The 18,738-nt window shown below is 35.2% G+C and overlaps 1 non-coding gene across 1 annotated transcript; it reads left to right on the top strand.

Annotated features, from left to right (window-relative positions):
- Nucleotides 1-526: 526 nt before the first annotated feature.
- LOC114502243 lies at nt 527-633 on the top strand. Its single transcript, XR_003685073.1, has one exon. It is a non-coding gene; the product is annotated as a U6 spliceosomal RNA (small nuclear RNA).
- Nucleotides 634-18,738: the final 18,105 nt, after the last annotated feature.

Genomic DNA, 18,738 nt, shown 5'->3' on the forward strand with positions numbered 1-18,738 from the left:
CACTGATTGTCTCATGTTCTGAGCAGACCCTGAAAGAGCTAAAGAGTTATGATAACCAGAGACATTGAAATAAAGAACAAACTGACAGTAACCAGAGGAGGCGGGGGCACAGGAATAATGGCAGGGAAAGGGGAAAAGTCATCAAGGAGCATGCATAAAGGACACATGGACAAACCAAAGGGTAGGACTGAGGGTGGGGTGGGGCCTGGGTGAGGTTGGGCATAGTGGTGGGGGGAACTGGAGACAACTGTACTTGAACAACAGCAAACAATTTTTTTTCATAAAAAAAACCAAATTATCCACACTTTATTCTTTCATACCACCTTCTTCCCCATCAAATTTTGGACAAGTTTGCCCTGTCTCATATATATTGCCTTTCATTTACTCTCATTATTTAATTATCCCATAAGTGTATATTTCATGATCATTCCATGATAGCAAGACAATCATGGATGAAAGTTGTTTTACTATTTTTAGATATCATTGTACATTGTTTGATTATGACGATTAAAACTACTAGTATTAAGTGCTCACTTCAGCAGCACATATACTAAAATTGGAAGACTACAGAGAAGATTAGCATGGCCCCTGCATAAGGATGACACACAAATTTATGAAGTATTTTATATTTTTAGTACCAATGACATATCTCACAGATATAGAACATATGTTTCAAAAATTTATATGGAACCATAAATGACCCCAATAGCGCAGCAATTTTGAGAAAGAAGAATAAAATGGGAGGGAATCATAATACCTGATATCAAAACTGTATTACAAGGCCACTGTAATCAAACTGCCTGTTTCTGGCATAAGAACAGACACATAGACCAATGGAACAGAGTAGAGAGCCCAGAAATAAACCCAAGTCTCTATTGGCAATTAATATTTGACAAAGAGGGCAGCAGCACAAGATGGAGTAAAAATAGCCTCTTCAACAAATGGTTTTGGGAGACCTGGATGGCTACATACAAAAAAAATGAAACTCAATCACCAGCTTAAACCATACACAAAATAAATTCAAGATGGATAAAAGACTTTAAATATAAGTCATGACACCATAAAAGTTCTAGAGGAAAACATAGACAGGAAAATCTCAAATATTCCATGCAGTAATATTTTCACCAATATGTTCCCTAGAGCAAGGGACATATAGGAAAAAATAAATAAATAGGACTTCAACAACATAAAAAGTTTCTGCATGGCTAAAAAAAAAACAGCACTAACATTAAAAGAGAATCAACTGTATGGGAAAACATATGCTAAGTGAAATAAGCCAAATACCATATGACAGACAAATACCATATGATGTCGCCTATAGGTGGAACCTAATAAAAACAAGCAAGTAAAATGCCTTTTTTATTTTAAAAAGTAAGCAAAATTGCCTACTTTTTCATTTAAAAAAACTCTAAAAATGTCATCCATGGTCTATTTAATAGTTAAGCTGCTTAACTGTTACTTTACTCAATTTTCTAAACACTGTTGAATTAGGAATGCTGTAAGAGAGGTTTGTAACTCAATTTTATATCTGGTGCATTATCATTAGTAGAAACATGATCCTTCATACTGAACCTCAGTAAGATTCAGTGCAAAATTATTGTTAAAGTGTTGCATCATAGAGAAGATCCGGGCTTATTCATTGGAAATATAACTTTACTCAAGAAGTTTTTTATTTTAATAAAAAATGTGATTCTGATAGGGCTGGAAAAACTAGAAAACATTGCTTATAAAAGAATAGTGATAATATAAAATTTAGCATATCTCATAAAATTCATTGTGGACACATTACCTGGGAATAAAGGAAAATCACATGATTAAAAGATTTTTTAATTTTTTGCTTGATTTTAAATTTGAGAGAACAAACAAGACCATTTGTCTCATGATTTGCTAACTTGAAGTTTCTCAAAAGCAATTAAAATACAGGTTTAATTGAATAATAAAAAGTATTTTGAGTAAAGACTTTCATCTTTGTCCTTTGAAAATTACCAAAACCCCTAGATTACATTAATACCAGATGAAGTACTGGTGGAATCTGAAACAATTTGATACACAATAAAAAAGTAACTAGACATTAAATTTAAAAAATTGGGAAAATCATAACCTAAGTACATACAAAGAAAGCTATAATACTTGATTCTGTGTCAAAAAGCATTATTAACAGTCTTCAAGAAGAAAATGAATAATCCGTAAATAAGTTTATAAGCCCATAATCAATATTAACTGAACACAAGCCTATTCAGGAAGAACATGAAATCTAGGAGTGTCTACTTTTGGCACCTCTGGGCCACACTGAAAGAAAAGAGTTGTCTTGGGCCACACATTAAATACTCAAACATTAATGAAAAACTGATGAGAACAAAAGGTTTTAAGTAAGTTTATGATTTTGTTGGACCTCATTCATAGTCATCCTGGGCCATGGGTTGGACACCCCTGGGGGATGAAATTTAAAGTTTTAAACGAATAACTAATACTGTTAATATTATTAATGAGCTTTTACATTTTTTTAAAGTCAAATAATTTAAAAACTTAATGATGAATTGATAGTTGATCTAAATCTTTGAAAACTCACATACTTTTCCCTATAATTAAGAACTTTGAGAATATATCAGATATCTGATGTACATGAAAGTGAATGAGTAATTAACATTAACTTGCATATTCAGACTATTTTTATCTTTGTGATATATTGGTATTTGTCTTTATATAATACCATGTGATATAGCATTTATATTCCTTTTATAGGTAAGAGAAAATACCAGAAAATAATCAAAGGAGGGAAAAAAACAGTATTTGCTTACTTATCTCTTCAATCATTCTTTAATTTCCAATGTTTTCATACCACTTAAAATAGTTGTTTATGCACCGTACTGATAATAATGTACAATATCATTATGCTCTTTGAGTCACTAATGCTTGTTTAAAACTAAAACAATTGTAAGGAAGAAAATGTTTATGATTTTTAATTAAATACAAAAATAATAGTAAATATAGTGAATGGTTAATTTACCCTGTAACTCCTATCTTAATAAAAATCTTCCAAATGAAACCTAAACAAATTGTTTGGAAAAATACTATAAAAAGATATTTAAAGTACAGAATCTGAATTATTGGAGTAATTAAAAGTGAATTATTATATGATTTATATACTAGTATGATTGAAAACAAAGCATAATTCCTTTTAAATTAGAATGACTTAAATTTTTATACACCCTAATTATTTTAATACCATATGCATAACAATATGCATAACTTCATATGGTGAAATGAAATGGGAAAATTAAGATCCAAAAATTGTTTCTCCTCTTAAACAAAACAGAAGTACCTCGAAGTGTGAGCTCTTAAGAATGTTCAAGTGAACCTTATCCTACTTGCCAGGAATAACTTCTATAGCATTATGTTTATTTTCATTGCTATTCTATATATTTTTCTCTCTAATGAATGATTTCCTGCTACTGACAACTCTCCCACTTGGCCCAATCAATCTTAGTTCTATGAAGTAATTGGTACTGGTGGGTGATCAAATCATGTGGGTGACTGGAGCTTATGTGCGCTTATCACATGTGGGACTCCAAGTGTAGAAATGTTTCTGTTTCTTCTTAATCAGAACAAGACTTGGAGCCTCCTGCTATCAGACCTTCAATTTTACCTTCTCCACAAATTCAATTTACCCAATCTATTTAGACTTACTACCATTACACATCCCTCTCCACACCTCAGTGTACTTTGTGATAGATAAGATAGAAAATTCGAGGCACTGTTGGTGAAAATTAAAATGGACAAAGTCTGGACACACAAATCTTGCCAGAGAAGTACATTTAATCATTTAGAATATAGAATTCACTTACTACATTTTCTAAGCAGCCGTTATATAAATGTAGATTAAGGCACAGTTTTTTTTGTTTCTAAAATTGTCAGGTAATTTGCACCCCTGCCTTTTATCTATACTATTATTGAAGTATTAGGGGAATAAGTTCCATTTGCTTCTATTTACATAAGACTGTTATATTCAGGTACTGGTACAATTCAGAATTTATCAAAAGCCAGGAGATTGTAAAAATTAATGGAACAAAATGGTATTAGTGTGAGATTTGGGAAAAAAATCTCATGAGATTTGGTTCAGTAAGTTCACAATTAGATTATTATATCACTACCATATGTGTAGACAAAGGGAAGGTGACACTTTGTGGATTCAGTATTCATGGATACTATGAATGATCTAGAAATGAAAAGCTCCATTGTGGAGATAGATTGTGAATTTGTTCAGAGTGTTGCTTTCTCTTTCACCATACAAATACTCAAAATGAGGGAATGAGGAATGTCAAGCCAATTAAGCAGACATTTTGGGCTTATTTTCTTTAATTGAAAGTGCACTGTTCAAAATAAAAGAAGACATGTTTCAGGACACAAGTACTATTACCAAAAGTCACTTCACATTTTTTTCCTTTCACTAAAACTTTACCATAAATAGTCTGAGTGTTGTAGAATTTATTCATTATGTGAAATGACTCTATTTCCCTACTTGGAACTCCAGGCTAGTAGACCATACCTGGGTTAAGTGCCTTGTGAATGACTGACTTCTAGGCACCTCCACTTTAGTCCTCATCTTGGTACAAGCCACAGTTTCTGTCTTCATTTTTCCAGGGGTCCAGGTGTCATTCGCAGATATAATGTTCCCCAACAGTGAAGCTTCCTACCTTGTACGGAAGACGTTACTCTAAGGTTTATTATCAAAAAGCATGAGAAGAAAACTAAATGAGATGATGAGAGACTGGCACTGTGTAATTTTTTTTAAATTTTAATTGTTGTTCAAGTACAGTTTTCTGCCTATGTGATTTTTTAATACCAGTTAAGTGATACTATTATAAGTAATAATATTCATTAACATAGTGGACCCTCCTGAGTTCTCTACAGTATCCATTTTATTATATTGCCTTGACTACACAGCTTAAAACACTTGATGTCATTTTCATTCCTTTGTCATTCTCAGTTAGGCTGTCCTACTTGGTCACAAATTGCTCTACATTCTATCTTTTGGGAAATGGAAATTTTTTTTCTTTTGTCACTGTGACTATCATGCTAACTTCTTTGTCAAATTTTGCCTAACTAATCACCAGTCCCACTCCTTCTTCCTTGTTGGCAGAGCCTATTTTTCACTGTAGACACTGAAACACCATATATTGATATTCCCATCCTCCTTTGCACCCAACAGAATCATGTGACCCAATCCACAAATGACACATGAGGGAGACTTATAGGAAGAGTATTATTTTCTTTCAAATATAAATTAATAATTATAAAAATAATACAAATATATTAAAATACCTATATAATCAAAAACATATAGATAAAGACTTATATGTGGAAGCCTATTTTAAAAGAACTTACACATGAAAACTTCCATTGTTTTTTCACTGAAAATTGTCACATTGACAATCACCCGTCATCCTGGAACTGCTATATTCATACTGATACTATGCAAAAACACATCAACTGTATGTGAGCGGACTGGGGCATTACATGGAAGCCAACTGTGTCTGATTTTATTTTATTCCTTCAAATCTTTATATAGAACCTAGAGTGTAAATGGGTATTCTAAATGATCTACTTGTTTATTCTTTCATCTTTCCAAGTCCCCTACACATTGCTGCTAAATAGTACTCTGCAAATCTTCTTTTAATTTTGTTTCAATTCTGATTAAACACCTTAACAGTTTTTTTTGGTTTCCATAATAATAGTCTCCAAATGGAGTGGGGTGGGAAGGGTAACGGTAGGGATGGGAAGAAAGGAAACCATCAGAATATTTAATATTAAACCAGATAAATGAACTTTACTAATATTTACATGTTAATTGAACAATGATTTCTCACTGGTTCAATTTTTCTGCGGGTCAAAGATCATACACCGTGAAAATTTTATGGCTGGGGCAGCTACAGACAAGAACACCATCAATGATTCACACTGCCTTTCAAAATATTTTGAGACTATGTAGGTGACCATTGAGCTTTAGGTTAACTGGATTTAACGACCCAACTCCCCTAACAACGTTAACTTTTTGTAACTAAAACTACAAAGTGGCTTAACAGAAATCTTGAAGGTACTTGAAATAGTATAGTACGTAAGCATCCTTTCACCACTATTCAGGATAATTTGATCTCCTGTCAGCCTCACAGTAGGAGACAAACAGTCAATCATCTAATCATACGCAACATGAATCAGCCAGACAAATTCAGAATTATCAAGAACATTTAAAATATAAATTATTTGCTCATTGTTATTCATAGTGTTGTGGTGGGTCTTTTTGTACAATTTGGTTCATATTTTTTTCTTTTCTCTCTCACACTATTTATTCTTTTTATTTATTTATTTTAAAATTTCTGTTTAAACCTAATACTATATGCTTCCCATCTCTTACTCCATTCCACCTTCTTTTCTCCCTTTTTTATTTATGATGTCAATTTATCTTTCTTTCTCTCTTCATCTTGTCCCCTATTCCCTACTCTTAATATTTCTCTTCCCTCTACCCTTGCAAAATCATTTTTCTTTCAGTTAATCATCTCATATTCATTTTTTCCCTTTCTTATAATAGTCTTAACCTCTTTACATCTTTATTAACACTGGCTCATTTGCTGTTGATAGTGTGATTGTGGCTGGGGATTAATTGCAGGTATGGGTTTGTCTGAACAGTGTGGTTTTGTTCTGGCTACATCTGTAAAACATATATAAGACATGGTGGGCAGAGAGACTCTCGGTCAGTCAGCCAGAAGGAATAACCTACCAAAGAATGACCCAACAACAACCAAAGCCCAATTACACCAGAAAGCACACATAAATGGCATAAAGTGAATCCCAAGAACATTAAACTCAGGGGATCAAGGAGACTGCACCACTAAATCCCACAGTTCTCCTACCACAAAAGGTAATACATGAGACAGAGTCAAAGCAAATCAGTCTAAGATGTAGAAAACAAACAACAAGAGTCACCTAAAATGGAAAGACAAAGAAACATCCCTCAATTGAAAAGAAAGTAGCACTCTCCAGAAAGAATGTTGAATAAAATTGGGCAAGCAAACTATCAGCCATTGAGTTCAAATAATGGTTATAAGGACACTCAAGGAGCTCACTGAGAACATCAGAGAACTCCAGGGAAGCTGCAAGAAACTTAGTGTAAAGTACGATGTTGGGGACTGCCCTGCCTGGTATCAGAAGCTGTAATCCCCACCAAGGCTAAGGCTGAGGGAGTGGCGTTGGACCATAAGCCAGCAAGTAGACAAAAGCTTATCTCCTGGCAGGAGCTCTGCTTCTGCTGCTTCATTCATAACTGAACCCCAATGCCTGGTCAGTTAGCCAATGATGGGTAAGATTCCCCAAGGGGGGAACGATCTAAGACAACCATGATCACATGGGAGGCCCCCAAGAAAGGACTTGGGGGCTACAGCAAAAAGGGGTGATGGACCCTCACTCCTCGGCTTTGATATAGCCTGAGTCCTCGTTGTCTGGGAGAAAATCTCCTTATCCCTTGGCTGCCTTACTTCCCTTGCTCCGACTAAGCCTGAAACAATGACAGGGTGGTGCAGCTCTGTGCTGAAAAGGCAGGTTCCCTGGGTGATCAGTGCCTAAGAAAGAATATGTAAAATCCTGGGAAACCTGCTTTGTTTAGAATGCTCTCAGTTGAATGATAAGGGTCCAAGGAAGAAGTAAGTTTGTTCTTTAAAATTTTACAGCTCTTGATCTTGACTCAAAATAGGCCCTCAGACTTCCTTGTATCTGTTGTTTGATCCTTACTTCCTAGCAATGAGTAATGAGCTTTTATCTGGATTCTTATTCAAACAAAACCAATAAAAAGCCTCTCCAGAGGAGAAACAGAGTGCTCTCTTCACCAGAGAGAGTGGCCATTCTGTTCCTACTTCCCCACAGGACTTGGTTGTCTCTGCGTATGTTTTTCTCACATGTTGATGAGCCATCCACAGTGTTCCGCAGTCACTGCTGGCCAGTGATTGTGCCAGTACAATAGCATGAAAAATGACATAGAAAACTATTAATAAGATCCAAGAGGAAATGAAGATAGAATATCTGAAATTAACAACACAGTAGAAGGAAATTAAAAGCAGGCTAGATGAAGCAGAGGATTGAATCAGTGAGCTGGAGGAGAAGGTGAAAAAAAAATCCCAGACAGAACAACAAAAATGAAAAAAGACTAAAAAAAAAACAAAGAAGGTTATAGGAGCTGCAGGACAACATGAAATGTAATAATATCCATATCAAAGGGATACCAGAAGGAGAAGAGGATAAAAGATTAGAAAACCTTTTTGAAAAAATTATGACAGAAAACTTCCCTAACTGGTTGGGACAAAAGCTCATGCAAGTCTAGGAAGCACAGAGGGGGTTCCAATCAAGATGAATGGAAAGAGGCCCATGCCAAGACACATCATAATAAAATGAAAAATTTAAAGACAAAGAGAATCTGAAAGGCAGCAAGGGAGAAACACCTAGTAACATACAAGGGATTTCTGATAAAGGTATCAGCTAATTACTCAAAAGAAACAGGGCAAACCAGAAGGGAATGTCAAGAAATATCACATTTAAGGAAATGCAAAGGCCTGCAAACAAGACCCATCTTCCCAGCAAGGCTCCCATTTAACATGGGAGGTGAAATATGAAGTCTCCCAGGCAAATGAATAAATAAATAAATAAATAAATAAATAAATAGGAAAAGAAGGATAAAAGATACATCCCCCAAACCTGCATTGCAAGAAATGCTAAACGGACTATTTAAGAAGACTGAAGAAAAGTTGAGAGAGGGATAAACACACATGTACAAGGGAAAAATGGCAGTGAATAGGTACTTATCAATAATAACTTTAAATGTAAATGGATTAAATGCTCAAATCAAAAGACATAGGGTAGCTGAATGGATTAAAAAGCATGACCTGCATATGTGCTATATATAGAGACCCACCTCAGAACAAAAGATCTGCACAGACTGAAAGTGAAAGGATGGAAAAAAATATTCCAAGCAAACAGACATAAAAAAAAAGCTGGTGTAGCAATACTTACTATCAGATAAAATAGATTCAAAAAAAAAAAGGCCAGAAAAAAGACAAGAAGAGCTCTTCATTACACTAAAGGGAATCATCCATCAAGAAGATATAACCCTTTTAATCATCTATGCACCCAAAATAAGAGCACCTGAATACATAAGGGAAATCTTGGAGGATTTCAAGAAAGATATCAACAGCAACACACATATACTAGGGGATGTTAACACACCTAGCCAACAATGGATAGATCTTTCTTTGAGTCTACAAGGATATGGTAGCATTGAACAACACTCTAGATTAACAGACTTAATGATTGTACAGAACCATTCACCCCAAAGAAGCAAAATATACATTCTTTTCAAATTCACATTGAACACTTTCAAAGATAGACACATGATAGAACACACAACAAGCCTCAACAAGTTCAAGAAAATTGATTCATATTGAACATCTTCTCAGATCATAGTGGGTTAAAACTAGAAACCAACCACAAGGAAAACATTCAAGTTCAAGGAGAGGGAATAACATGCTATTAAATTATGAATGGGTTATCAAGGAAGTCAAAAAGAAACAAAGTTTCTGAAATGAGAAAAACTTTGAAATGAAAGTTTCATGAAAATGAACCACACAGCAGCCCTAAAACCTATGGGATCCAGTAAAGGCAGCCCTGAGAGAGAAGTTCAGAGCAATACAAGCCTAATTAAAACAAACAAACAAACAAACAAACAAACTTCAAATAAACATCCTAAACCCAACATCTACAAGAACTAGAGGAACAACAACAAAGATAGCCCAGAGCAAGTAGAAGTAAGGAAATAATCAAGACAGAGCAGAATTAAGTGACATAGGGACTAAAAGCAAAAGTCAAAGGATCAAAAAATTGAGGAGATGATTCTTAAAAAGATAAACAAAATCAAACAAGCCTTTAACCATACTCATCAAGAAAAAAGAGAGAGAAGGCTCAGACAAGTAAAATCAGAAACGAAAGGAGAAATTACAACTGATACCACAGAAATACAAAGGATTGTAAGAAATTACTGCAAACAACTATATGCCAAGATAATTGACAACCTGGGTGAAATGGACAAATTTCTAGGAAACATGTAATCTTCCAAAACTGAATCAAGAAAAAGCAAATAGCCTGAATAGACCAATAACAACTAGAGAAATTGAAGCAGTAATCAAAAACTCCAGGCACACAAAAGCCCTGGACCACAGTGGCTTGAAAGGCAAATTTTACCAAACATTTAGAGAACAACTAACTCCTATCCTTTTCAAACTATTCCAAAAAAAAAATCAAGAAGAAGGAAGATGCCAAAACTATTTTATGAGGCCAGTATCATCCTAATTCCAAAGCCAGATAAAGACACAACAAAGAAAGACAACTACAGGCAAACATCACTGATGAACAGAGATGTTAAAATATACAACAAAATATTGGCAAACCAGATCCAGCAATACATGAAACAGATCATAAACGGCGATCAAGTGGGATTCATCTCAGTATGCAAAGATAGTAACAATATTTGCAAATCAATAAACATAATACATCACATAAACTAAAGACAAAAACCACATGATCATGTCAAAACATGCTGAATGTTCGATAAGATACAGTACCCATTTATGATGAAAACTTTCAGCAAGGTGAGAATAGAGGGAGCATACCTCAACATAATAAAGGCCATATATGAGAAACCCACCAGCCCAAAATCATATTCAATGTGCAAAAACTAAAATCTTTCCCCCAAATATCTGAACCAAGACAAAGGTTTCCAACTTTCACCATTCTCTACAACCTAGTATTGGAAGTCACAGGCATCAGAGATCACAGAAGAACAGAAATAAAAGACATTAGATTGGGAAAGGAAGAAGCAAAATGGTCAATTATTTGCAGATGACATGACAATGTACATAGAAAATCCTATAGGCCTTCCACAAAAAAAGTACGTAAAACTTCAGGGAATTTGGAAAACAAAAAATAGCCAGGATACAAAGTCTAATATCAGAACATGGATATAATTTTAATATACCAACAATGGAATATCAGTAGGAAACTAGGAAATATCCCATTTACTATAGCAACAAGAAAAATAATGTACCTAGGAATAAACTTTACCAAGGAGATAAAATACCTGTATTCAGAAAACGACACAACAGTGAAGGAAGAAATTAAGAAAGATACAAATAAATGGAAGCATATAATGTGTTCATGGAATTTGAAGAATTAACATTAATTCTTCATAATACCATAACATAATAACCTAAATGTGCATACTACCCAAAGCAATCTGTAGATTCAATGCAATTCCTATTATAATACCAATGACATACTTCACAGTTTTAGAACAAATATTTCAAAAATTAATATGGAACATAAATGACTCTGAATAACCTCAGCAATCTTGAGGAAGAAGATACAAAGTAGGAAGGATCCACTTAATCTGATATCAAACTATACTACAAGGCCACTGTAATCAAAACAGTCTGGTCCTGGCATAAGTACAACACATAGATCAATGGATCAGAATAAAAATAAACCCATGTGTCTATGGTTAATTAATATTTGACAAAAGGAGAAGGAGCATAAAATAGAGTCAAAATAGCCTTTTGAAAAAATGGTGTTGGAGAACTGAAATGCTACATTAAAAAAATGAAACTAGACCACCAAATTACAGCATACACCAGAAAAAAACAAAATGGTCAAATAACTTAAACATAACACATGAAATCATAAAAGTCCTAGAGGAAAACATAGATAGAAAAATTTCAGATATTCCACCCAGCAATATTTTCACTGATGTATTATCCTCTAAGGCAAGGAAAAAATAAATAAAGACTAAACAAATGGAACTGTATCAATTAAAAAAGCTTCTGCATGACTAAAGAAAACAGCATTAAAATGAAAGAGAAACAACTATATAGGAAAACATATTTGCCAATGACACCTCAGACAAAGGTTTGATCTCCAAAATATATAAAGAACTTGTACAACTGAACACCAGTTACACAAACATCCAATTAAAAAATGGGCAAAGGACTTGAACAGACACTTCTTCAGGGAGGACATACGATAGATCATAGGAATATGAAAGAATGATCAATATCACTAGCCATCAGAGAGATGCAAAATTAAAACCACAATGAGATACCACTGCAGACTGGTCAGAACGGCCATCATAAACAAAGCAACAAACAACAAGTGCTGGCAAGGCTGTGGAGAAAAGAGATCCCTAGTGCACCATAAGAATCCCAAAAAACACCAATTCAAAAGAACTTATGTATCCCAATGTTTATAGCAGCATTATCTACTAGCCAAATGCCCATCAGTAAATGAGTGGATTAAAAAAACTGTGGTACATTTACACAGTGGAATACTAAGCAGCAGGAAGAAAGAAAAGAAACTCCTCCCTTTCATGTCAGCATAGATGGAACTGGAGAGTATTATGCTAGGTAATATAAGGCCAACTGGTGAAAGGCAAATACCATATGATCTCACCTATAATAGTAATCTAATGTGCAAGGAAAATTAGCAAAATAGAATCAGAGGCATGGAATCAGCAACAGATTGATAGTGACCAGAGGAGAGTGGGGAGGGGTATAAGTGGGGAAAGAAAAGGCAGTGTCTAATCAATGAACAGGTAAAAATGACCCATGGATATGGTCAACAGGGTAAGGACTGACCATGGGAGGGGGGGGTGGGTGCCCATGAGACAGGGGAGAGCAATGGGGGGAAATTGGGACAACGTAATAGAAGAACATAAAAATATAAAATAAAATAAGGATTAGTATTCAGTATGAATAAAGATGGTACTATCTTTTGAGACGAATGCCTTGCGATATTAGCTGATGACAGATGTATATGGATGCAATATATAAATAAATATATGTACATTGGGAGTCTAAGATCAGGATAGTGTTTTACTAGTACAAATTCCAATAAAAATAAGTTGGACACTCATGTCTCCCTTTTGCTACTTAAATCCTGCACCTTCTTCAATATTACAAAATGATTATGACTAAGTTCTCCCATTTATTGAATGCATAATTGTATGCCTAGTACCTTGCTAAGCCTTGTGCAAGATAATTTTATTTTCTTCAGGATTCTTTGTAAACAACCTTGTAAACTCAATATTGTCCTCCCATTTTATAGATGAATAAACTATGATTTGAAAACTTTTTCATAGCTATCCTACTTGGAAGTTAAAAAACCAGGATCCAGGTAACATTTAAGCCCTGAATACTACTTTAAATGATCTCTTATCTCAAATCATATGACTCCCAGGAGAAATATCAAATAAATCAGCAAAACTAACAAAATAAAACTAAGCATATACTAAGTATTAAAGAGCATACTAAGTGTATTATACATTTTCAGTGATCCAGTTAGCTAGCTGGTGTCCTGCATTTCTTTCTGCTTGAAGAAAACTGCAATGCCTTCTATCCCACTATAATTATCCCTTCTGAAATTTTTGCACATCTACCAATTATTTAGTACTTAATAGTATTTTTTCTTGTAACATAAATTTAGGACAGCAAGCCCTCAAATAATGTCATTTCATTAAATGTCCCCCTCTCTCTTTCACTTTTATTGTTGTTCAAGTAGAGTTGTCTCCATTTTCCCCCAACCCCAGCCATTCTCACCAACCACCTTCAATTCTGCCCACCTTTGGCTTTGTCTATGTGCCCTTTATACATGTTCCTTGATGACATTTCCCTTTTTCCACTGTTATCCCCTCCCATCTTCCCTCCGGTTACTGTCAGTTTGTTCTTTATTTCAATGTCTCTGGTATATTTTGCTTGCTTATTTGTTTTGTTGATTAGGTTTCACTTATAGGTGAGATCATATGGTATTTGTCTTTCACTGCCTGGTTTATTTCACTCAGCATAACACTCTCCAGATTCATCCATGCTCTCATGAAGGGTAGGAGCTCCTTTCTGCTGTATAGTATTCCATGGTGTAAATGTACCATAATTTTTTGATCCACTCATTTATTCACAGGCACTTAGGTTGCTTCCAAAACTTGGCTATTGTAAATTGTGCATTATAAACATTGGTGTGCATAGGTTTTCTTGAATTGCTGTTTCAGGGTTCTTAAGGTATAATGCCAACAGTGGAATTGCCAGGTCAAAGGCAGTCCCATTTTTAGTTTTATGAGGGAAATTGCATGTTGTTTTCAACAGTGCTGCACCAGTCTGCATTCCCACCAACAGTGTACTAGAATTCCCTTTTCTCCACAACCTCACCAGCACTTGTTTTTTTGTTGATTTGTTTATGATGGCCATTCCGACCAGTGTGAGGTAGTATCACATTGTGGTTTTAATCTGCATCTCTCTGATGGCCAGTGATGCTAAGCATCCTTTCATATTTCTCTGAGCTCTCATATAATGGAGTAAAAATAGCCTCTTCAACAAATGTTGTTGGGACAGCTGGACAGTTTACATGCAAAAATGTAACTCTACCACCAACTTAAGCCATGCACAAAAATAAACTCAACATGGACAAAAGACTTAAATATAATTTCAACTCCATGAAACTACTAGAGGGGAACATAGGCAGGAAATTTTCAGATATTCCACACAGCAATATTTTGATTGATATAAACCCTAGGCCAAGGGACATAAAGGAAAGACTGAACAAATGAGACCTCATCAAAATAAAAAGTTTCTGCATGACTAAAGAAAACAGCAGTAAAATGAAAAGGGAATAGACCATATGGGAAAATATATTTGCCAATGATACCTCAGGCAAGGATTTTATCTCCAAAATATATAAAGAACTCACACGACTCCACTTCAAGAAGACAAACAATCCAATTTAAACATGGACAAAGGACTTGAACAGATGTTAAACATCTTTTTATTATAACATTGATGAGGAAAAAAAGCCTTTGCAAGTGGGGTTGTGGGGGCACTTTCTGTGTAGAGTTTTCACATTCTCCCTATGTTTTTGGAAGAGACTCCAGTTTCCTCCCACACCCAAAGATGTACACATTAGTTGAAGTCATGTCTCCAATGACCCTTTCTAAGTGGGTGTGTGTGTGAAGGGCCCTGTGCTGGAGGGGCTTTTCCATGCAGGGTGAATCCCAACTTGTACCCAGAACTGCTCAGACAGTCTCCAGCCACCCAAAAACCTAAACTGGAATCAGCAGGTGGGAAATAATTCTCTTATTTTATTAATGGTATTTTTTTCCATTATCATTCAGTTCCCTTATACCCCCAGCAGTCACCATACTGTTGTCCAGTGTCCTTTTTCTTTGAACTCTCCAGCCCCTACCATTCCCCACCACCTTAGCTGTCATCCTGCTCTTTATCTATCAGTCTGTCTCTATTTTGCTTGTTAGTTAAATTTGTTCATTAGATTCCCCATATGAATGAAATCATGTGGTATATTTTTCTTCTCTGACTGGCTTATTTCACTGGGCATGATGTTCTCCAGGTCCATAAATACTGTCACAAAGTATAAAATTTCTTCTTTTTTATGGCTGAGTGGGAAATTCTATATTTGTTTTATCCATTCATCTACTGATGGACACTTGGGCTACTTCCCTATCTTGGTGATTATAAATAACTGCAATAAATGTAGGAGTTCTTATGTTCTTTTGAATTAGTGTTTGAGTTGATTTGTACATATTACTGGAAATAGGATCACTGAGTCAAAAGGCAGATCCATTTTTAATTTTTTGAGGTATCTTCATACTGCCTTCCACAGTGGCTGCACCAGTCTTCATTCCCACAAACAGTGCAAAAGTGTTCCTCTTTCTCCACATCCTCTCCATCATTTGTTGTTTGCTGATTTACCGATGACAGCCATTCTAACAAGTATGAGATGATGTCTTGTTTTGGTTTTAATCTGTATTTCTCTGATGATTAGTGAGTTGAGCATCTTCTCCTATGTCTATTGGCCATGTACTTCTTTTTATACATCTATTTCAATGTTTTTTATTGTTGTTAAAGTACAGTTGATTCCATTTTCCCTCCACCACTCCACCCCCATCCCAGCCATCCCATTCCCTACCCTTGATCCTACCCTCTTTTGGTTTTGTCCATACATCCTTTATACAAGTTCCTGAAATCTCTTCCCCCCTTTTCCCCTCATTGTCATCTCCTACCTCCCCTCTGGTTACTGTTAGTTTGTTCTAATTTCACTGTCTCTGATTATATTTTTCTTGCTTGTTTTGTTGATTAGGTTCCACTTATAGGTGATACCATATAGCATTTGTCTTTTACTGCCTGGCTTATTTCAGTTAGTATAATGCTCTCCAGACCCATCCATGCTGTCACAAAGGGTAGGAGCTCCCTGTTCCTTTCTTCTGTGCAGTATTCCATCGTGACAATGTTTAATATTAGATGCATTGGGGGCTTTTATTTTAAAGTTTGGCAATGTGTTTGCTATCAGAAATCTGCCATAAGAATGTAACTCTTGTTCATATCAATTAGTTTAACATGAAATTGGTTTCATTACATGTCATTTTGCTTAAAGTCAGTTTCTAAGAACCAATCTACTATGTTAAGTGAATACTTACTGTACCTGATTTTACTCATCAGAGCTAGGGTGAAGTAATAAGGGGAAATAGATTTGGTTCTAGGCTGACCTGGAATCTAATCTCAGTGTCTCACCCATAAATAAGTCATTTGGGGTAAGAAACCATAGTTTATTCCTATGTAAAATGGGCATTAAGACATTCTTCAGATAAGAAAACACCTAGCACAATGAAAATACACTTGAATTCAATGAATGTTATTTTTTGCCAATGTGTGTAACTCATTTCCAACTAGCACACAAGTCCCTTGAGACTGCATTGTGGATGTTTTAGGATTTTGTTTCATTCTCAATATTATGCACAGAGTAAATATTCAATACTTGTTTGATTGAAATACTGTGAGTAGCTCCTAGATTCCTCAAACTCCAAAACATTGTTTTGCTTTACTTGGAATTGGTTGTAAAAGAGAACAAAATATACATGCATTCTTCTAGAATAATAGCAGTTTCAGGCTGATGTTAGGAATTGGCATTATCCGCAAAAGTGAAAGTTCTTCCTAAAAAGGGAGACTCAAATTTGAAATTAATAGACCCCCCCTAATCATGGTGTTTTATATTTAAAAGAATCACCATGCAAAAAAGCATTGATCACCCAGAAAACATGAGCTTGGATATCTTCCACTCTTGCAATTGGATTTGTTAATAGATACATATTGTGGCTTTAACTTGAAAATTTTGATCAACTGCTTTGACTATCTAAAAACTGCATGGTATATATGAAAATAAAATGTAAACAGAACCTGAGATTTTTAAAGCAAGGGCCAATCAGATGACTTTCTACAATTTTATTGTAGTTTCTTTGGAAACTGAGTGCTTCACAAGTACTCTTTTATACTGACAGTTGTAAGACAAAAGTATCAGTGGGTATCTCTAAAGTTAAACAAGAATTTATTTCCTTTGTCCTAACCTGCATGGCTCAATGTGTTGGACATTGTCCACAAAGCAAAAGGTTGCTGAGTTGGATTCCAAGTCAGGGCATATGCCTGGGTTGAGGGCCAAGTCCCAGGTTGGGGGCATGTGAGAGGCAACCAATTGATGTCTCTCTCACACATTGATGTTTCTCTCCCTCTCCCTCCCTTCCCATCTCTAAAAATATATAATAAGATGGTTTTTTTGAAAAGAATTTACTTTCTTTCTGGAGTTTTTTTATGCTATACAGAATTCCCTTTCCCACTCAAGGACATATCCGTCAATCATGGAGGTTTGTGGGAGAAAATTGTGGGAGTCAGAAAAGGTGAAGCTTCAGGAAACTAACATTTTCTGACTCTTTTGATTGATATAGACATCTATTTATGAACAGCTTTTTCTCCTCATCAGTGTTGTAAAGGATAAATAAACCACAGCAGTGGGATGCTGAGGTAGGACTTGGTATAAGTCAGAGGTTGAGTTTATGAGCAACATTTCGTTTTCTTTGATGTGAATACCTCACAAATCCTTTCTCTAGAGAGACTCATCATCTCTCCTTGGGAATGTCTCATTGCAGGAGTCAAACATAATGGACAGTTTTGTTGTGCACATGGTTTATGAGTACTATAGGTGTGTGTAAGTTTGTGAGAGGAGGAAGGAAGAGAGAGAAAGGATTTTTTTCACAGAAAAATAAAGTCCTTACTAACAGATAACATTTCTCTTGCGAAGTCTTCTGTGATCACACACCAGTGATATGCTTCATATTATAGAAAATGAGAATGACTTAATAATATCTAAAATTAATAGGGAGTTTTACATTTCTTGCTCTTAAGTATTTAATTTAAAAATAATTGTTTTGATGTTCCAGGACTTAGAGCCATAAGGAGAGTACTCATTGCTCTTTGAGTCATAGTTTCCTGCTCTAAGAGTGGGCCAGTGGATTTGCCAAGACAGCTCCCCTGATAAGTGCTCCTTTTCCCTGTTGTATATTCTGCACTATGCCCACATTTCAGCTATTAGTTTTCCCCAAGGAAAAGAAGCAAGCAACAAATATAAATAAGTAAGTGCTCAATATCTTGGTTGTCCAGACTTTATTGTGATTTCTTGCAATGATGATAGACATTTTGCAGGCTTTATTTAGGGAGATTTTGTCATCACTTGGCATAACCACATGCCATAACTAATATTTGAAGGTGCCCCCCATTACTTCTATGCTAATTTAATAATAAATGTGCAGCTCATATACTGATT

This window comes from Phyllostomus discolor, chromosome 7 (genome assembly GCF_004126475.2).
Source record: "Phyllostomus discolor isolate MPI-MPIP mPhyDis1 chromosome 7, mPhyDis1.pri.v3, whole genome shotgun sequence".
NCBI lineage: Eukaryota > Metazoa > Chordata > Mammalia > Chiroptera > Phyllostomidae > Phyllostomus > Phyllostomus discolor.